The sequence below is a fragment of the Musa acuminata genome, chromosome BXJ1-6, assembly GCF_036884655.1.
Source record: "Musa acuminata AAA Group cultivar baxijiao chromosome BXJ1-6, Cavendish_Baxijiao_AAA, whole genome shotgun sequence".
NCBI lineage: Eukaryota > Viridiplantae > Streptophyta > Magnoliopsida > Zingiberales > Musaceae > Musa > Musa acuminata.
Genome location: NC_088332.1, coordinates 24,448,465 through 24,472,016, shown reverse-complemented (window position 1 = coordinate 24,472,016; position 23,552 = coordinate 24,448,465).

Sequence of the window (23,552 nt, the reverse complement as noted above, 5' to 3'; positions counted from 1 at the left end):
TGGTTTTGATAATTTGAATTTAAACGAACCCCCTCCTTAAAATAGCCATTTGAATGCATCTTCTTCCGAAATTTCTTTACCCAAAGAATGGAAGTATGTAGATGCTCATCTAAAGGAGCTAATTATAGGAGATACAACAAAAGGGATTCAAACTCGTTCTTCTTTCAAGAATTTTTGTGCTAACGCCGCTTTCCTTTCTCAAATTGAACCTAAATGCATTGACGAAGCCTTAAAAGATGATTTTTGGGTCATTGCAATGCAAGAAGAATTGAACCAATTTGAGAGAAATGAGGTACGGAAGCTTGTTCCTAGACCAAGTGACCACTTAGTCATAGGTACTAAGTGGGACTTTAGAAACAAGCAAGATGAAAATGGTATCGTGGTTAGAAACAAGGCTAGATTAGTGGCCAAAGTTTTCAATCAAGAAGAAGGTATCGATTACGAAGAAACCTTCGCTCCCGTGGCTCGATTAGAAGCCATAAGGATGCTCCTTGCCTATGCTAGTAGTAATAATTTTAAACTATTTCAAATGGATGTCAAAAGTGCTTTCTTGAATGGTTTTATTTCCGAAGAAGTATATGTCGAACAACCTCCCGGATTTGAAAATTCTCTTCTTCCTAATCATGTATTCAAATTGACTAAAGCTCTCTATGGCTTGAAACAAGCTCCTAGAGCTTGGTATGAAAGGCTTAGTTCCTTTCTTATTTTAAATAATTTTACCAAAGGCAAGATTGATACTACATTGTTTATTAAACATTTTGAAAATAATTTTCTTATTATGCAAATTTATGTTGACGATATTATTTTTGGCTCTTCGGATGAATCACTATGTGAATCATTTGCCAAATGTATGAGTCATGAATTTGAAATGAGTTTAATGGGTGAATTAACTTTCTTTTTAGGATTACAAATCAAACAACTTAGTGATGGTATATTTCTTAACCAATCCAAATATACATTAGAATTGTTAAAACGATTTAACATGGATAATTCAAAAGCAATAAACACCCCTATGAGTACTGCGACTAAGTTAGATATGGATGAAAATAGTGAAAATTTCGATCAAAAAATATATAGGGGAATGATAGGTCTACCACTCTACCTCACCGCGACTAGACCAGATATTATGTTTAGTGTAGGACTTTGCGCTAGGTTTCAATCTAATCCTAAATTATCTCATCTAAAGAGTGTTAAAAGAATATTTAGGTATCTTAAAGGAACTCTAAATTTAGGATTGTGGTATCCAAAATCTGAAAAAATCGATCTAATAGCTTATGCAGATGCCGATTTTGGCGGATGCAGGATAGATAGAAAAAGTACATCTGGAAAATGCCAATTTTTAGGACATGCACTTGTTTCTTGGACTTCCAAGAAACAAAATTCAGTTGCACTATCTACGGCGGAAGCCGAATACATTGCTGCAAGTGCATGTTGTGCACAAGTCATTTGGATGAAAAATACATTAGAAGACTATAAAATTCACTTTAAAAACATTCCCATAAAATGTGATAATACTAGTGCCATATGTCTTACTAAAAATCCAATTCAGCACTCTAGAACTAAGCATATCGACGTTAGGCATCATTTCATATGCGATCATGTCCTTAACAATGATGTTGTTCTAGAATTCATTGACACAAAGCATCAATTAGCAGATATATTTACAAAAGCTTTGAATGAAAACCAAATTGGATTCATTAGAAGGGAATTAGGTATGTTAAATTATCCCTAAGAATAAACTTGTTTGAATGGATTTTCCGTAAAGTTTTTCATTCTCTCTCCGTTCCTCGGTGACTTGTTAAATTATCTTATCCTATCTTGAGTCAAACACCGCTTCCATCTGATCAAGATTAATGATTTTATGATATTTTGAATCTCGAAATTGATTTTGATGGCTTGATTATGAGTTTCAAGTTGACGAATTGAATTTGAATGGATTTGTATTCGAATTATGATCTTGACTTAGTGGAGTTACCACTTAAAATTTTTTTTTATCCCAATCTCTTCTTTGTACATCTACAATTTTTGTTATTTATAAAAAGAAGAGATTTGATAATATGGATGAATGCTGAATTTTCCTTTAAGATGAACTCTGCGTAAATATTTTAGCATACTTAATTTTGAATGATAAAATCTTTTTATGATCAATGATAATATAGATGAGTGATGTATGATCAATGATAAAATCTTTGTATGATAAATTATGTGCTTCAAGTCTCATTCTCTTTTTTGATGACAAAGGGGGAGAAAAGTGATGACTTGTATCATTTTAATAGCATGACTTATATGAATTGCAAAAGCTTGTGTGATATGAATGTCTTATATGCCTTACAAAATCCTTGAGAATATCACAAGATTGATTGATCATATTGAAAGCATGCCTTACATCGATATCATGAAATTCATGTTGAAAATCTTTATCTCCTATCGTAGTAAAAATTGTCCCATATCATTTGACTTGTGATTTTCATCGAAGTTTCGCATTTACTATTGCTTAATGAGAATAACGATAAGTTCTACGGTTAGAACTTATCGGTTTATGCTTGAATTCAATGGATGAAATTCAAATGTTTTCATCTTCTCATAATATGGCATATAGATAGGGGGAGTTATGTTTAACTCCGTCATCAATTGATTGTCATCATCAAAAAGGGGGAGATTGTTGAATCTCGGATTTGGATGATGAAATCAATTAACGGGTTAATTGATCTAATCCATATTATTGAGTTAAGTGTGCAGGATTAACTACGATAACCAGAAAACACAAAGCAAGAATACCGGAGTCAAGATCGATGGACGTTTAAGAGTCCGAAGAATCGTCGGAGATGCTGCCGGAACCAACCGAGAAGAAATCGGGAACCTATCGGAATTTTCGGAAGTTCACCGAAGAGATCGTCGGAGGTTCACGGAGATCACCGAGAAGGCTCGGCTACTCGTTAAAGTCATCACAAGATCGGGAGCTTGATGGGAGTCCGTCGGAAGAAGCTCGTCGGAAAGCTCGTCGGAACAAGACTCGACGTTCGCAGTTGAAAGCTTGCTTAGGATGTGTTTTTATTATGTAGTTCACTTGTAATTAGGATTAGGATTAAAAGATAATCCTAGATCCTGGTTAGGGGCCAACTGGGCCCAAAGTCAGATATGGTTTGGGCTAAAATTAAGCCAAACTAGTGAAATCGGAGAGCCAAGCGGTGCCACCGCCTGGCTGGGCGGTAGCACCGCCCAGCACCCGAGAGCTGGGCGGTGACACCTCCTGGGCTGGGCGGTTGCACCGCCCAGCACTCGAACGCTGGGCGGTGGCACCGCTTGGCTGGGCGGTGGCACTGCCAGTATCGAGAACCCAAAGAGAATTCAAATTTTGGAGCCCAAAATTTGAATCCTCTTGAGGCCTATAAATACCCCTCAAATCTCAGCTGAGGTTACAACTTTTGAGAAGCATTTTGATTGAGAGAAAAGTCTTAGAAAGTCTTAGCAAGTCTTGTTTTCAATTTGCTAGAGAGTTCTCCTCCTTCTTTCTTATTGAAAATTTGTAAGAGGTTGAGCTGTTTGTAAAAGGTTGTAAGAGGGGTATTGACCCTTCCATTTCAAGAGATTTGCTAGTGGAAGGTGGGAGCCTCATCGAAGAGGGGCCTCGCAAGTGGATGTAGGTCATTTGACCGAACCACTCTAAAATCGGCGTAATCTCTAGTTTGCATTTCATTATTGCTGTTTACATTACTGCAAACCTTCTTACATGCTTTAGTTCCTTATTACCTTTACTGCGCAACTTCAAGAATACGCTTTCAAGTTAAGTCTTTCAAGTTTCGTTCTTATCATACGAAAAATTTTTGTAAAACCGAAGTTTTAATCCGCTGCACTAATTCACCCCCCCCCCCCCCCCCCCCTCTTAGTGCCGCTCCGATCCTAACAGATTCCGGGACTTCATTTTGCTTTATGCCTTGCTATCGTAGTTAATCATGCACACACAAAAACATACTTCGATCTAGACAATTATTACTAAGCATGAATCATGTTGTCCGGCATGTCATTGGTCCATTGACGCTTCGTCTGATTCTTCGGTGCATCGTCCTCTCTTATGGCCTATTGCCCAATCGGCCAGTTGGCCTCTGCAACTCCGATATACTTGGTGAAATATCTGCTCTTCTTGGCCCGATACTCAAATCCATGGCCCGAAGCCTTCTGTCGATACGTTGACTGATCCTCCGGCCTGACGTCCAATCTTCTGACATGTTTTCCTCCAGCCAACATGTTTCTCCCTGCTTTAATTGTCTCTCCCTGATCGAAGCATCCTGTGTCACTCAAAATATAGATTAAATCATAAACACTATCAATTGGTTTCATCATCAAAATCCGAGATCAACAAAATATACTGATTAGCTCCACAACTTGAGAATTGTTCTCACAACGGAGAAAATCGTGTATGTCCTTGATATAGTGATGCCTACGCCCGAGGAAGGGGCAAGCGAGGATGAGATCGCTTGCTATTGTGAAGTACATTGATGACTCCACTCTTGCTCAGTGTTACATGTTGGGCTCTATGACTCCTGAATTACAAAGACAACATGAAAAAATGGATGCCAGATCCATACTACTACATGTCTCCAAACTGTTTGAGGAATAGGGAAGGACTCAACGATATGAGATATCCAAGAGCCTCTTTCGAGCTAGGATGACTGAGGGGACACCGGTTGAGTGGATAGAGAAACTCCACAAGTCTAGGAATGGTCTTGAGGATAACTGTTAGGAACAAGTCGGCACTAAGAGGGGGGGTGAATTAGTGCAACGGTAAAATCACGTCTTCAAAAACATTTCATTTCATTAAAATCAGTTTCGTAAAAATGTTAACTTGAAATTATACGGAAACATAGTGAAGGAAGAATTCAGTTTGCAATAAGGTAAATAGCAAGAAGTAAATGCAAACCAGATTTTAGAGTGGTTCGGTCATCGTGACCTACATCCACTTTGCCGATTCCTCTTCCGTCGAGGCCACCGGCATCTACTATTGATCTTCCTTTAATAGGCGAAGATAAACCTCCTTCTTACACCCCTCTTCTCCTTTTACTGGGTTTAGGAGACAACCCTTACAGGCACTCACTCCTTTCTCAAACTATTCTAACACTTAAACTAGAAGAGGAGGATTCTCACAAGAGATTACAACAGCATTTTTCCCTCTTTAAATTATTTATGCTTGTGTTTTCTAACCAGGAATGAGAGGGGTATTTATAGGCTTCAAGTTGATTAAAACTTGGAGCCTAAAAAGGTCTCATCCTAGGTTTCCAAGGTACTAGTTATACCACTGTCATTCCTTGGCGGTACTACCACCGTAGGATCTGGTACTAGGCGGTACCACCATCGAACAAGGGTGGACTCCCGGCAAGCTCCTGGACTTCATGACAATCTTCCTGGCGAGTTTTGATGAGCTTCTTTAGCAAGCTCTAGGACTTCTCGATCAATTCCGACAGAAATTCCGATGAACGTTCGGACTTCCGACGAACTCTCGAACACTCAACGAAATCGAGTTCTTGAATCCGAGACTTCACATTGCTTTATGCCTTGCTATCGTAGTTAATCTTGCACATATAAAAATACACTTCGATCTAAACAATTATTACTAAGCATGAATCATGTTGTCTGGCATGTCATTGGTCCATCGACGCTTCGTTCGATTCTTCGGTGCATCGTCCTCTCTTGCGGCTTGTTGCCCAATCGGCGGTTGACCTCCGCAACCCTAATATCCTTGGCGCAATTCCACTCTCCTTGGCCCGACGCCCGACGTCCGAAGCCTTCTGCCGTCCAATACCCTGACGTGATCTCCTCCGGCACAACGTCAATTCCTCCTGCGTTAACTGTCTAATCCTGATCGAGTAGACCTGCATCACTCAAAATGTAGTTAAACATAAACATAATTATCAATTAGTTTCATCATCAAAATACGAGATTCAACAATCTCCCCCTTTTTGATGATGACAACTAATTGATGACTAACGGAGTTAACTTTAACTCCCCGGAGTTTAACCAAACTCCCCCTATCAATATGCCATTGATAGAACACTTGGATTATCCCAAATCCAAGTAACATTCATCACTAGTTCTGATAAACATTTAAACCATCATGCAAATATATAAAATATTCAATTTAATGCATGAAGTCATCAATATACTTCTCCCCCTTTGTCATCAACAAAAAGGAGAAGTTCCTACTCTTATGTGTTTAGAGAAAAAAAAGTTTCATACATTGCATGAAAAACATAGTATCAAATTTTATCATCATGCAATCTAGCAATTAAAGATGTATAAGTTTAGCATGTTTGCATTTCTTGATATAACAACTAATTGCTTCTCTTTAGACTACATGCTAGCAAGTTTCAAGCTAGCAAATTTTTGCTTCCTTTGCAATGTTTGAGCTAGCAATTTTGCTTCCGTAACAAGTTAGCATGCTTTGTATTTTGATATAGACAAGATAGCACATTTGCTTTTTTTGAGATAGCAACTCTTTTGAGATAGTGATCTTAGCAAATTTTACATCATGCAAGGTAGCAAATTTTTGTGATGTTCAAAATAGTAAGTTCTTTCTTCTCTTTAGAGAAGTGCTATTTTTGCTTCCTTTACAAAGTGCAAGCTAGCAAAGTTTTTGAAAAAGTGAGCAAGTTTTGCAACATACAAGCTAGTAAAAATTTCGAAAGCAAATGCAAGATAGCTTTCTTATGTAGGCCCATGACTCTTGCTTCCTATTGCAATGTGCAAGTTGCAAGTTTTTGAAATATCCAAGTTCAACATTGGATACCAACATTGCATAATTAACATAATCTCCTAGTTTTATCATTATGCAATTTTGCTATCATCATAGATATGCAAGGTAGTATGATAGTAATTTCTACAACATACAAGCTAGCAAATTTTACAATATTTTTAGAGCATGCAAGCTAGTAGTTTTGAGATGTACAAGAAAGCAACCCTTGCTTCTTGAAATATACAAGTTTGCTATATGTTCACGTTAGCATGTTTTGCTTCTTGAGATAGGCAAGATAGTAATATTCAAGAAGACAACTTTTGCTTCTTGAAATAAGCAAGTTAGCAATCTTTGCTACTTAAGATAGACAAGCTAGCAATCAAGTTTTGCATCTTCTTGACTTGTGCAAGCTAGCTATCTCCCCCTTTGTCATTGTCAAAAAGAAGGGAAGAACAATACAATCATGTAATTCATTTCCCTTTACTATAATCTTCAAATCATGACAAGGGTAAATAACAAAGATAAAATTGATTGTCAAAAGACATATATCATTTTTGACAAATTTCTTCAATTGTAAATAGAAAACATGATATGAAACAATCTTGATTCAAAAGGAAAACTCAAGTTATAAATTATCAAGATATCAAGTAGCGTATCATGGTTTACAAGAACAAGTTTCTTGTTAGTTAATAGCGAAAAGAATCATAGGAGAACAAAATATCAATTCATGCATATAAAATTTCTCAATTCATTATGAATCATAAAAATAATTATGGTTCCAAAAAATCATGATTCATTTAGGAAAATTTTCTCTTTAGTACACGACAAGAAGAAATATAGCAATGATATCAATCATAATTCATTTGGATAGTAGATGGAAAAAAAGAAATATTGAGGATAAAATATCTCGATTTTTATAGAGTAAATCTCAAGTTATAAATCTCGAAAAATCAAGATAAAGCTCATTCAAATTCAAATCATCAAATCAAAATTATTTTGAAGAGATTCATAAAAAGATCATAAAATAGATTCATCAAAGTCAATTCGATAGAGAAGAAGAATTTTCAAGAAAAATACTTTTCTCTATTTAGTTGTTTTATACAAGCATGCCTTTGTCATTTTTGTGCCAAAAAAAATATATATCATCATTCGTTTAAAAAAAAAAATTTCATCACAAATAACTTTAAAATCTCATACATAAAATCATCAAATCATGGTATCAAAATTTTAATATTTTCATTACAACATTATGCAATGGTTTCATTGAACATAATTTTGAATGATTCTTATAGATAACTAAAACTTCTTTAGTTTTAATTTATGTGATTGACTTTATATTAGCATGCTCAAGTTTTGTTCTTATGTCAAAAACATACATCATCATTGAAAACCAAAGACAAGGTTTAAAAAAAAAATCATCAAGCCTTCCATATAAAAACCATGCATCATCATTGAAAGTTAATATGGAAATCATCAAAATACACATTCTTGCTTCTCAAGCACATATATATGATTATTTAAATCTTAACATTTTATTCTATTAACATAAAACATACAATTTTCAAGAAAAATAATTATTCAAAAGAAAAGAGAAAATGCATCATGGAAAACATCAAGTAATTTCAAAATAATTCAAGAGAGTTGAGTTACTTACCTTGTAGTTTAAGCTCGTCAAAGCCCTCGTCGCTTCACCTTTGGAAGTTCTTGATTCATCCTTGGTTGCCTTCCTCTTCTTTGGCCTCTTCCTCCGTTCAAGTTCATTGTTTATTTTAGATTTTTGTTTAATGAACTTATTAAGAGTTAGTGTTCGAAGTTCAAGTTCATCATTGTCCTCATCACTTGAGTCATCGCTCAAGTGGTATTTATTTGTCCGAAGTTCCAAATCCTTCCTGTTCTTTGGAAGATGATTTTGTTCATCATGTGCATTGTGCACCATTTCATATGTCATCAACAAACCAATTAGTTCTTCAAGTGGAAAAATATTTAAATCTTTTGTTTCTTGTATTGCGGTTATTTTAGAATCCCACCTTTTTGGAAGGGATCTTAAGATCTTGCTTACGAGATCAAAATTCGAAAAAGATTTCCCAAGAACTCTTAGATTATTGACGACATCCGTGAAACGGGTGTACATGTCGCCTATAGTCTCGCTTGGTTGCATTTGAAAAAGCTCAAAATCATGCAATAAAATGTTAACTTTCAAGTCTTTGACTCTACTAGTTCCCTCGTGCGTGATTTCAAGTGTTCGCCAAATATCAAAAGCCGTTTCGCACGTAGAAATCTGATTGAACTCATTTTTGTCTAAAGCGCAAAATAAGGCATTCATAGCCTTTGCGTTTAAAGAAAAATACTTCTTCTCCAAATCTGACCATTCGTTCATCAGTTTAGAGGGAAGTTGAAAACCATTTTCAACAATATTCCATAAATCCAAATTCATAGAAATCAAGAAAACTCTCATTCGAGTTTTCCAATAAATGTAGTCCAATCCGTTAAGCAACGGTGGACGAAAAACCGATAAGCCCTCTTGAAAGCCATAAAGAGCCATTTCTCTCGGGTGTAAATCCGAAATGAGAAATACCGGGCTCTGATACCAATTGTTAGGACCGGAGCGGCACTAAGAGGGGGGGGGGTGAATTAGTGCAACGGTAAAGTATGATAAACTTTTGACGATTTAAACACTTACGGAAACTTCGTACGATAAAAGCAATGTTTCGTTTGAAACCGTTTCGATTGTGTTTTAACTTGAAGGCATATGTAAGAAGGAGACAAAGAAGTAGAGCATCAAAGTGAAGATGGTTTGCAGTAATATAAATGACAATAAGATAAATGCAAACCAGAGAAGACGGTAGTTTATAGTGGTTTGGTCAATCATGACCTACATCCACTCCTCCGATTCCTCTTCCGTCGAGGCTACCGGCATCCACTAATGATCTTCCTTTACTAGGCGAAGATCAACCTCCTTCTTACACCCCTCTTACAACCTCTTACAAGTGCTTCACCCTTTTACAAAGATTTCAATGAAAAGAAAGGAGGTGAACACTCAAGCTATTGAAAACAAGACTTTTCCTAATTCTTAACTTCTAGCTTCTCAAAAGGTTGTATTCTCTGCTGAGAATTGGGGGGTATTTATAGACCCCAAGAGGATTCAAATTTGATCTCCAAAATTTGAATTCTCTTGAGTTCCCGAGGCTGGCGGTGCCACCGCCTATCGACCGTTGCATTGGCGGTGCAACCGCCGGACTTCTCAGGTGCTGGGCGGTGCCACCGCCCAGCTCTCGGGTGCTGGGTGGTGCCACCGCCCAGTCTGGCGGTGCCACCGCCAGACCCTTATAGCTTACTAGTTTGGGCTCCAAACTTGGCCCAAACCAGTCCAAACTCGGGCCCAATTGGCCCCTACTTGGGTTATAGGATTAACACCTAATCCTAACCCTAAGTAACGTGCTAACTACGAATTTAAAGACATTTTCTAAGCTATTACAAAGTCTGCAAGTCAAGACTTCTTTCGATGAGCTTCCGACGAACTTCCGGCGGTCTTCCGACAAACTCTCGGAAACCATTCTGCGGACTCCCGACAAGCTCGTAGACTTCACGATTTGATCTCGGCGAGTTCCAATGAGCTTCTTTGGCAAGCTCCGATCTTTCTCGGTGAGCTCCGCGAACTTCCAACGAACCTTCCGGCGAGCTTCCGAAAAACCCTTCCGCAAGCTCCCTACTCATTCTCGGCTAGTTCCGGCAACATTCCCGACGAACCTTCGGACTTCCGTCGAACTCTCGAACTCCCAACGAATCCTTCGCGCTTGACTCCAACACTTTGTTTTGCTTTATGTCTTTATCGTTATCGTAGTTAATCCTGCACACACAAGCCAAAACTCTACTCCGATCTACACAATTATTACAACGCGAATTGACATTCTGTTGCCCGGCACGTCATTGGTTGGCGCTTCGTCCGATTCTTCGGTGCATCGTCCTCTCTTGCGGCTTGTTGCCCAATCGGCGGTTGACCTCCGCAACCCCAATATCCTTGGTGCAATTCCACTCTCCTTGGCCCGACGCCCGTCGTCCGAAGCCTTCTGTCGTCCAATACCCTGACGTGATCTCCTCCGGCACAACGTCAATTCCTCCTGCGTTAACTATCTAATCCTGATCGAGTAGACCTGCATCACTCAAAATGCAGTTAAACATAAACATAATTATCAATTAGTTTCATCATCAAAATACGAGATTCAACAGTGCAACCTCCTGACTGAGGCGGTTGCACCGCTCAGCCAGTGCTCGAAGACCGAGCCCAGGCGGTGCCACCTCCTGTCAAGGGAGGTTGCACCACCTAGTGTCGCTCGGAGACTGAGCCCAGGCGGTGCCACCGCCTGGCTAGAGCGGTTGCACCTCCCAGTCTCGCTCGGAGACTGAGCCTAGGCGGTGCAACCTCCTGCCTTGGGCGGTTGCACCTCCTACAAAAAATCAGGGTCCGAATGGGTTGATCCATTCGGCCCAATTTGGGTTTTTCAAGGGCCCAATTGCCCCAAGATTAAGTTAATGGGATCACCTCCCATTTCCAACTTAATCATTATGCTAACTACGATATTCCCTAAGACATTTACTGTAACTTGCTCCGGTGCGTCAATCGCTTCTTCCGGCGAGCTTCCGGCAAACTTCCGTCGATCATCCGATGAACCCTCGGTGATGCTCCTGCGGACTTCCGGAAAACTCTTGGACTTACGACGATCCACTTGGCGAGTTCCGACGAGCTTCTTTGGCAAGCTCATGGACTTCTCGGATTTGTTCCCGCAAAACCTCCAACGATTGTCCGAACTTTCGTCAAACTCCCGAACTCCCAACGTGATCATTGTCTTAACTCCGGCGCAACTCATGCTACATGTCTTACTTTCATCGTAGTTAATCCTGCACACTTAAAACAAAACTTCGATTGAGACAATTAATCCTAAGCAATTAACCAAGTTGTCCGGCATGTCATTGGTCCCTCGACGCTTCGTCCGATTCTTTGGAGCATCGTCCTTTCCTGCAGCCTATTGCCCAATCGGCCAATTGACTTTGCAACTCCGATATCCTTGGCACAATATTCGCTCTTCTTGGCCCGATGCCCGAGTCCACGACCCGAAGCCTTCTATCGATACGTCGACCGATCCACCGGCCCGACGTCCAATCTTCTAACATGTTCCTCCGGCACAACATGATTTTCCTGCTTTAATTGTCTCATCCTGATCGAAGCATCCTGCGTCACTCAAAATGCAGATTAAATCATAAACATATATCAAGTAGTTTCATCATCAAAATACAAGATTCAACAATCTCCCCTTTTTTTATGATGACAACCACTTGATGACGGAGTTAAACTTAACTCCCAGAGTTTAAATAAACTCCCCCTATCAATATACCATATTGATAGAATCTTGAATTCAAATTGAATTCAAGTCATTGCAATATTCATCATGAATACTTGCAACACGTCATCATGAACTTATGCATAAACTTATGCATAACATGTCATGTCATCAACATACTTCTCCCCCTTTGTCATCAACAAAAAGGAGAAGTACCACAATCAAGTGTTTGTGATATTGGTTCCACTCATTACATGAAAAACATAATATCAAGTTTTATCATCATGCAGTTTTGAAGCCAGAAAATTTAGCAAATGTTACATCATGCTTAGAACATTCAAGCTATCAAGTTTTAGATATGCAAGTTTTACAGCATACAAGATAGCACTTTTAGAACATGCAAGCTAGCAATGTTACAACATTTTAGAACTTGCAAGCTAGCAATTTAGAGATGTTCAAGAAGGCAACTCTTGCAAGCTAGCAAATTTTTATGATATGCAAGTTTTGCTTCTTGAGATAGGCAAGATAGCACTTTTGCAATTTTTGTTTGGCAAGCTTGTGATGTTCAAGATAACAATTCCTTTTCTTTTGAGAAGTGTAATTATTTTCTTTCTCCTTTTTTTTGAATTATATAAGCTAGCAAATTAGCTTTCAAGCATGTTTTGCTCCCCCTTTGTCATTGTCAAAAAGAAGGAAAGACCCTTTACATTAATTTCTAAATTATGACAAAGGTAAATAGCATTGATGAAAATTCAAGTCTTGAATGTCAAAAAAATTATTTTATCATGAATATTTCATCATTGCATGCATCATTATCATCATATATATTTTTAAAACATATAAACTCATTATTATATGATTCCAAATCATCATTCCTATTATTTCAATCATTGTTTCAATCATCTTTATAGCTTATCATGCACAATATGTCAAACCATCTAACATGATACAAACATTTATTTTCAAAGTATTTATCACTATTTTCATGTATGATAATAAAGTGTTCATGATACTGAACATTAAATCAATATTTTTTAAGTATTTATCACTTCATTTTGATCATGATACCAAACATTCATCATTTAGAGCATTCATGACATTAAATCAATATTTATAATACTTCATTTTAGCAACAACTCATAGCATTTTAAATCATGATTCACATCATATGCAATACATCACATCATAATTAAAAAGCTCAAGTATTGCGTGCATCATTATAAATCATAAATGTTTCATATCATGATGGTATCAATTTTGTTAAATTATATCCTACCATGCATGATCATAACTTTTTATTTTTATACATCAAAATAAATTAATAAATATTTCATGTATTCATATCATCACATAAGGAATATCAAGAAGAAAATAATTGGGTGATGAGATAAACCTTTCATGAATACAAAGAATTGCATAAAAATCATATCATGAATACAAGGAATACAGGTCACAATCATTCAAGAGAAAAATCATCATTCATTTTCAATTCATTCAATTTGACAAATCATGATCATGATTTTGATAAAACTCATTTCAAATTTAAATCATCAAAATCATTTTTATTGCTCACAAAATTTATAACATAAATAGATTCATGATTTCATTGATAATATATTTTTTCCCCCTTTTTTAAGTGTTTCATCTTAAGTGATCGATTTCATGTAAGCATGCCTTTTCATTTATGTCAAATGAAAACATGCATCAACGTTTAGGATCGTAAAATGAATTTCATCATAAAACCATCAAGACCAATAAGTCACAAAAATCATCATGTATAACTTTAAAATCTCATGCATAAAATCATAAATCATGGTATCCAAACATTTAATGTTTTTATTACATCATTATGCTTCATTGAGTATACAATCGTCAAGCATGACACTTACACTATTTCATATAACCATGCCTATTTCATTTATGTCAAACATGCATCAGTTTTTAAAGCCACTGTTATTATCATGAAAATCAATAATCCATAATTATCAAGAATCATCATACATAATTTCAAAAATATATACTCATTAATCATAACTTCAAATTAAACATGATTTAATATACTCAAAATCGAGAAATAACAATGGACATCACCATGATACACATTATTACTTCTTAACCATGATTTCATATTTTCAATCAAAATCATTTTGTTTATTTATCATAAAATATGCAATATTATCATTTTCGAAATTACTAGCATGATCATAATTTTTTTTTAACATTAATTCTAAACTAAAAAAGAAAATACATCATGAGAGCATCAAGAAATTTCAAAATAATTCAAGAGAGTTGAGTTACTTACCTTGTAGTCGAAGCCCGTCAAAGCCCAATTCGTCGTTTCAGGCGGTTGCACCTCCTGACTGAAGCGGTTGCACCGCCCGGTAGAGCTCGAAGATTGAGCCTCTGGGCGGTGCCACCTCCTGTCAGGGGCGGTTGCACCTCCTGCCAGAGCTCGAAGACTGAGCTCAGGCAGTGCAACCTCCTGACTGAGGCGGTTGCACCGCTCAGCCAGTGCTCGGAGACCGAGCCCAAGCGGTGCCACCTCCTGTCAGGGGAGGTTGCACCGCCCAATCTCGCTCGGAGACTGAGCCCAGGCGGTGCCACCGCCTGGCTGGAGCGGTTGCACCTCCCAGTCTTGCTCGGAGACTGAGCCCAGGCGGTGCAACCTCCTGCCTTGGGCGGTTGCACCTCCTGCCAGAAATCAGGGTCCGAATGGGTTGATCCATTCGGCCCAATTTGGGTTTTTCAGGGGCCCAATTGCCCCAAGATTAAGTTAATGGGATCACCTCCCATTTCCAACTTAATCATTGTGCTAACTATGATATTCCCTAAGATATTTACTGCAACTTGCTCCGGTGCGTCAATCGCTTCTTCCGGCGAGCTTCCGGCGAACTTCCGTCGATCATCCGATGAACCCTCGGTGATGTTCCTGCGGACTTCCGGCAAACTCCTGGACTTGCGACGATCCACTTGGCCAGTTCCGACGAGCTTCTTTGGCAAGCTCATGGACTTCTCGGATTTGTTCCCATAGAACCTCCGACGATTGTCCGAACTTCCGTCGAACTCCCGAACTCCCAACGTGATCATTGTCTTAACTCCGACGTAACTCCTGCTGCATGTCTTACTTTCATCGTAGTTAATCCTGCACACTTAAAACAAAACTTCGATTGAGACAATTAATCCTAAGCAATTAACCAAGTTGTCCGGCATGTCATTGGTCCCTCGACGCTTCGTCCGATTCTTCGGCGCATCGTCCTTTCCTGCAGCCTATTGCCCAATCGGCCAATTGACTCTGCAACTCCGATATCCTTGGCACAATACCCGCTCTTCTTGGCCCGATGCCCGAGTCCATGACCCGAAGCCTTCTATCGATACGTCGACCGATCCACCGGCCCGACGTCCAATCTTCTGATCCTGATCGAAGCATCCTGCGTCACTCAAAACGCAGATTAAATCATAAACATATATCAAGTAGTTTCATCATCAAAATATGAGATTCAACAATAAAAACGTGGGGATAGCTTCATGGAGGCTCGAGTGTTGATAGAGAGTTGCTTGTATGGTTGTAGGCGAAGATAAACCCAATCTCCCACTGAAAATTCGCTTTCACTTCGTCGTGTGTCGGCTTGCTGCTTCATTCTGGCTTGAGCAGTAGAGAGATTATCTTTTAACAGTTGTAAGAGTTTGTCACTATCAATCAATTCTTGGTCAACCTGATCTACCTTGGCTGAGCCAATTACATACTTTGGAATCACAAGGACTGGTCGACCATACAATGCTTCATAAGGGGCACATTTTGTAAATGAATGATATGTAGTATTATACCACCATTTGGCCTAGGGAAGCCATTTCGCCCACTCTTTTGGTCGGTCGCTAGCGAAACACCGGAGGTACATCTCTAAGCACCTATTTACCACCTCTGTTTGGCCGTCAATTTGTGGATGATACGCTGTGCTCATCTTGAGTTTGGTGCCTTGTAACTGAAATAACTCGGTCCAAAATTTACTAGCGAAGATCCTGTCACGATCACTTACGATGGACCTTGGCATCCCATGCAGTTTAACAATATTTTCTATGAAAATCTGGCCAATACTAGCAGCAATGTAGGGATTTCTCACAGCACAAAAATGAGCATATTTCGTAAGTCGATCAACTACCACGAGAATCATGCTTTTACCTTTGGAAGATGGTAGCCCTTCAATGAAGTCCATGGAGATGTCAGTCCACACTGAGTCTGGTATGGGCAGTGGTTGTAGCTTCCCTGGATTTGCCACAGTTTCACCCTTGTGCTGTTGACATACATCACATTGTGCCACATATTCAGCAATAATTTTTTTCATCCCTCTCCAATAAAAATTTTGCTTCACTCTTTTGTAGGTTCTTAGGAATCCAAAGTGCCCTACTAAAGGTATGGAGTGCATTTCATGCAAGATGATTGTGATGCAAGGGGAGACAGGTATAAGCACAATGCGACCTTTGTAGCGTAGATCCCTCGAATCCCAGGTGTAGTGGGCTATTGCATTTGGATCCTCCTCCAATTTTTTTATGATGTTGTTGATCTCTGGATCCTTCTTCCATTCTTCCCTAATGTCCTCGAGGAGACCGGTGGTAGGAAGGGAGATGGCTGAAACCTTAGCTTGTTCAAGTAGCCCTGAGAGTGCATCTGCAACAACGTTTTCTTTCCCCTTTTTGTAAATAATTTCATAATCAAATCCAAGAAGTTTGGTTACCCATTTTTGCTGCTCAAGGGATGATATCTTTTGCTCCAAAAAGTACTTGAGGCTTTTATGGTCAGTTTCAATTTGAAATCGCCGGCCGATCAAGTAGGGTCTCCACCTCGTTACTGCATGTACAATGGCAAGCATCTCCTTATCATATACTGATATGTTTTGATGGGAGGGAGACAATGTCTTGCTAGTGTATGCGAGTGGTCGACCATTTTGCATGAGAACGGCTCCAATTCCGACTCCAGATGCGTCGGCCTCAATGATGAAGGGTCTATTGAAATCTGGTAGCGCAAGCACTGGCGTCGTTGTCATGGCTGCCTTAAGTTTGTCGAAGGCAGCAGAGGCTTTGTCCGACCATTGGAAAGCATTTTTTTTCAATAAAGAAGTGAGTGGTGCACTGATCTTCCCATAGTCCTTAACAAATTTTCGGTAGTAGCCTGTTAGTCCAAGGAACCCCCGTAGTAATTTCATGTTTGTAGGTTTCGGCCAGCCTTGCATTGCCTCAATTTTTGTTGGGTCTACCGCCACTCCTTCTGATATTATATGCCCAAGGTACTCAACTTTTTGCTGGAGAAAGCTACACTTTGGTTGCTTAACAAAAAGCATATTCTCCCGAAGGATCATCAAAACAATCCGTAAATGCTGAAAGTGAGTCTCAAGAGAAGAGCTGTAAACGAGAATATCATCGAAAAATACCAGCACAAATTTACGAAGAAAGCTCCGAAAAATATCGTTCATGAGACTTTGAAAGGTTGAAGGAGCATTAGTGAGTTCAAAAGGCATTACCAAGAATTCATAATGGCCATCATGTGTGCGAAATGCAGTTTTTTGAATGTCATCGTCACATACCCGAATTTGGTGGTAACCGGATCAGAGGTCCAACTTCGTGAAGACTCGAGCTCCTTTCAATTCATCAATAAGTTCATCCACCACTGGTATTGGGTACTTGTCCTTGACGGTGATGTCATTTAAAGCTCGGTAGTCGATGCACATCCGCCAAGTTCCATCCTTCTTGCGTACAAGTAGCACCGGTGAGGAATAGGGGCTGCAACTTGACCGAATCACCGCTGTTTCAAGCATCTCCTTTACGATCTTTTCAATTTCATCTTTCTGGAGGTGAGGATATCGGTACGGTCGAGTGTTCACTGGTGGCTTGCCCGGAAGGATTGGAATTCGATGGTCAAGTTGCCGAGAAGGAGGAAGACCACGCGGTTCAGTAAATATGTCGGCAAATTCAGTAAGCAATTGGGCAAGATTTTGATCTTCAATTTCTATTTTCTTCTCTTTTGGTTGTGACTGGAGATGCATCAAAAAGCCACCATTTACCTTGTGCAAAACTTTCTCCATTCGTTGGGTCAAAACAGTGGTAATGTTGCTTCCGCGCTTCCCACGTAGGATGATCTGTTTGCCCTTATAGTAGAATTTCATAATTAATTTAGAAAAGTTCCAAGAGACATCACCTAGTGTAGTCAACCATTCTATACCAAGCACTGCCTCATAGTCATCGATTGGTAGGAGGAAGAAATCGATGATAATTTCTTGGTCTTGCAGTAATAGTTTCACCTGCGGGCATCTTTGGTCGCACTTTAGGATTCTGCCATCAGCAACCTTTACATCGAACTTGCTGCAACCTTCAATATGCAGTGCCATCCGAGCAGCAACCTTACTATTTAGGAAGTTATTAGTGCTACCCGTGTCGATGAGAACAGTGATCGGCTATTGTTTGAGAAGGCCTCCAACTTTCATCGTTTGCGGGTTTGAGTAGCCGGCTAGTGCGTGTACCATAATGTCGGTTGGCTGTGGCTCTTCTTCCATATCTTCTTCTTCATGTTCAAGGCTCTCTTCTAGATATTCAATGACCTCTTCTTCTACTGGTTCAATCATAAGAAGTCTACCTTTTTTACAGCGATGCTCGCGGCTCCACGGCTCATCGCAATGCCAACATAACCCCTTCGCAGATCGCTCCCGAAGTTCTTCTCTTGTTAACCTTTTCGGTGCAGGGACTCGGTTGATAGTAGGGTGGGCTAAGGGCTTTAGTATTGTAGGTCATGGAGTGATCCTAGTCCTCCGGGCTTCATGGTTCAATCGCTCCTCTTGAAGTCGTGCGAAAGAGATGGCTGCCATAAGTGTGTATGGTTGTCGCGCCTTAACTTCTCCCCGGATCTCCGGCTTTAAGCCCTCAATAAAGGTCCCCAATAACTGTTTTTCAGACCAATCACGAGTTTGATTAGATAACCTTTCAAACCTGGTTTGGTACTCCTGAATGGTGGAGGTTTGTCGGATCTTTGCTAGTTGTCCGTCAATGTTCTCGTAATAAGTTGGTCCGAAGCGGATCAGTAGTCCTTCTTTGAATTGTCGCCATGAAAGGACTCTATAAGTATGTTCAAATTAGTCAAACCATTGTATGGCATCCCCTTCAAGATGTATAGCTGCAATTTCCACCATGGATGCATCCGCAGATTTATGGTACCGAAAATATCGCTCCGCGCGCGAGATCCAACTAATTGGGTCTCCTTCCCATCTAGGGAAGTCCACTCTCATGCGCGAATAGTTGGGGTCGGTCATAGAGCCTCCCCTCTCTTGGAAGTCATCTCTTTGGGCATGATGTGATTGGTTAGAGCTCTCTCCTTGATGTGATTTCTTCGGGCTTGGTGGTCGGCCCAAACTGAATTTGGTAAGGAGAGTCCGAATCTTATCCTCCATTCGTGCCTCAAAGGCTTCAAATTTAGCATTGATTGCCTCCTCAGATGCCATAGTATATGACTCCAAATCTGTGATGTTAAGATCTCTCTTTCGTTGATGGGTTAAAGGCATGTATAGATTTGATAGAAATCAGTGAAAGTTTGTTGCAGAATTGTGTTGTCTTGTAAGAGCAGAATTATCATCGAAGAAATAGCGGTTTCTCGATGAAATCTCCACCAAAAATTTGAGAGATTTGAGGAGGGAATTGACAGTAATATCTTAGTTTATATGACAGAGAAAATATAGTATCAAGATCAAACAAACAGTGCTATGCGGCTGAAATTCTGCAATGTATCTTTCGTTGTAGAGATAAAAACTTTGTGACGAAAAGTTTATGCAGCAATATAGGAACAATTTTTTTTTTTTTTGGATTTTCGGATAGGGATAACTAAATTGCAACACCAGTAAGGTAGGAAACCAGAACCTGTTGCAATTCACGGGATGATCCGCGATGATGGAGATGATGGCGGAATTTGGCGACGATCTTTTAAGCAATTGTGGGAATTGCTTTGGACAGTTGTGGAGGGTTGATGGATGGTAGTGGAAGGGCAGCGAGATGCCAAGAACGCTGCTCTGATACCAGGTGATAGAACCCTTGCATATTCTAAACTTGGGGTTGATCTCTTTAGGGGATCGGCCTCCTTGGAACTCTATAGGGGTTCCTCCCTCCAAGTTGCTACTCAAAGGCTGCAGAAAAGATTCATCAATTGCTTAAGAAAAGAGAAGGAATATATAGCTATTTATAGGGCTTCTAAACCCTAACTCCTAATAGGACTCCTACTTAAGACTCTTACTTCTAACCAACTCCTAATAGGACTCCTACTCAAGACTCATATTCCCTTACAACTCCTAATTCTTCTCTAATAAAAAACCTCCTACATGAATGTCCCTCTCAATTAGGACTCTCCTAGCTAGAGTCCTAACAGAATGTCCCTCTCAATTAGGACTCTCCTAGTTAGAGTCCTAACAAGTTAGTATTTGTCGAGTAATTTGGGTGGAGGAGTGGAGAGTCTTGCCGCCTGCCAAAAACCTAGTCAACGTCCATCATCAGTCGCACCATCTTTAAAATTTCTAACAATCGAGTCTCGTGATCTTTCAAAGCGCATTCAGTTTGAATAACATGTCTCTTACCATAGACGATCGGATGCTTTCATAAAAGACGAGACGAGACACAATGCACGTTCTAACTCTATTTACTACTTCAGAGGATCGACGAATTTGAACATCGGAGACACCATATCGACATCAGTTCTTGTAAGTCAAATTTCGGAATTGGATCGACGAAATTGAACACCGTATCGACATCAGTTCTTGTAAGTCAAATTTCTGAATTGGATCTCTGACGACCGTCACAGCCTGCCTATTCAGTAAGTTTCTATTAGGTTCTCAAGCGAAACCAGCTGCATATCAGTTTCGTCCAGAACAACGCACAAGATTACCAGATTCGATATTAATACCTAGCAAATTTGGGATTACTAATAACCTAACTAAAAATCTTTTTATCCTTCAATTCACTTAAGCGAGATGTTAGAGTTTCGGATCCTTACCGCTCATCTTCAACTACCACTTTCGTGAGACACAAGCGAGGCTTGACTTGCGTTTTGATGCTTTCGTCTTCTTCTTCTTCTCCTTGCATGTCTACCCTCCAACGCATGAACTTTCTGTCAAGTCTCTCTCTGCCACCAGCTAACCTGAAATAAGTTATTCCGTGGCAGGAACATTTGTCGATCACTTCGTCGGTGGTCTTTACTGCGTACCCGCAGCTAACCTCACCTTTTTCACATCTTTGATTGGTTTCTCAACAAAATTATGTGCCTTTTTACACATCTTGGATTGGTTCCTAAACGAAACTATGTGCCTTCTTTCCAATGCATGCATGCATGGGTCTTATCCTCCTCTTATAAGCATGCATTTAGTCTCTCATTCCAATGCATGCATGCGTCTTCTCCTATTCTCTAATAAGCATGCATTTAGTGGCTCACCTTTTTCACATCTATGATTGTTCCTCTTGCTGTTTTCCGATGAAGGGTGGAAAAGTTTATAGAGGGGTTTAATTTGTTCCTCTGCCTGTTTTCCGATGAAGGGTGAAGTTTATAGAGGGGTTTAATTTGTTCCTCTGCCTGTTTTCCGATGAAGGGTGAAGTTTATAGAGGGGTTTAATGTTTCACAATCTGATCTCTCTCTCAATACTAAGTCAACTCTGATATTAATTATCACAACTTTTGATTGGATAACTATCAATTAACTTCATTAAGCAATACACTTGATTCCAATATCAATTATCACGATTTTTGATTGGATAACTATCAATTAACTTCATTAAGCAATACACTTGATTCCAATATCAATTATCACGATTTTTGATTGGATAACTATCAATTAACTTCATTAAGCAATACACTCATCAGATCCTAATCGTTCCTAGTTGACAATAAGAGATTTGTTGTGGGTGGAGGCATTATCGTAAAGGAAATCAAGGGTTTTACTGGAGAACAGCTTGGTGACCTGATTGGAACCTGTTAGAACCCTTGCAGAATTCTAAACTTGAGGTTGATCTCTTTAGGGGATCGGCCTCCTTGGAACTCTATAAGGGTTCCTCCCTCCAAGTTGCTGCTCAAAGGCTGCAAAAAAGATTCATCTATTGCTTATGAAAAGAGGTGGAATACATGACTATTTATAGGGCTTCTAAACCCTAACTCCTAATAGGACTCTTACTTAAGACTCCTACTTCTAAATAACTCCTAATAGGACTCCTACTCAAGACTCCTACTTCTAACCAACTCCTAATAGGACTCCTACTCAAGACTCCTATTCCTTTACAACTCCCTATTCTTCTCTAAGATATAACCTCCTAACCTTAGCCGGCCTCTTCACCTCTTTAATAGGGGTCGGCTTAGGTAGGTTTTACATGAATGTCCCTCTCAATTAGGACTCTCCTAGCTAGAGTCCTAACAGACCCGCCCTCTTCAAATCAGCCTTGTCCTCGAGGCTGACGATTCATGAATTTTGGGAATTTGATCTTCAAGTCATCATAATTCTCCCAAGTGACATCTTCTGTTAGTAGGTTTGCCCAATGTATTAGCAATTCAGTAGTGGATCGTCATCGTCGAGTCACGATCTGTCGATCAATAATAGCACTTGGTTGAGTCTGAAGTTCTCCTTGGGTAGTCATATTTGGTGGGTGGTTTTGGGCTATCTCCAAGCACCAATTTACAACTTCCGTCTGGCCATCGGTTTGTGGGTGATATGTCGTACTCCTTTTCTATTTAGTACCCTGCATATAGAATAACTTTGTCCAAAATCTGCTCGTGAAGATGCAAGTAGAATTTATCATAAGCACAATGCGTCCCTTATAGTGTAATTCTTTTGAGTCCTAATTGTAATAAGTCATGGGGCTTGGTGCTTCCTCCAATTTTTTTATAATCTTACTAATATCTGAATCTTCCTGCCATTCCGTCTTAATATCCTCAAGGAAGTCGCTGGTCGGAAGTGAAACGGTCGAAACTTCAACTTGCTCAGGTAGTTGCGAAAGCCCATCTACAAGAACATTCTCTTTCCCCTTTTTGTAAGTTATTTCATAATCAAATACAAGAAGTTTTGTTACCCATTTTTGCTGCTCAGGGGATGGTATCTTTCGCTCCAAAAAGTACTTGAGGCTTTTATGGTTGGTTTTAATTTGAAATCGTCGACCAATCAAGTAGGGTCTCCACCTCGTTGCTGCGCGCACAATGGCGAGCATCTCCTTATCATATGTTGACTTATTTTGATGAGAGGGAGATAATGTCTTGCTAGTGTATGTGAGTGGTCGACCATCTTGCATGAGAATGGCTCCAATTCCAACTCCAGATGCGTCGGCCTCAATAATGAAGGGTCGGTTAAAATCTGGTAGTGTTAGCACCAGCGTCGTCGTCATGGCTGCCTTAAGTTTGTCGAAGGCAGCGGAGGCTCTGTCCGACCATTGGAAGACATCTTTTTTCAGTAAGTAAGTAAGTGGTGCACTGATCTCTCCATAGTTTTTCA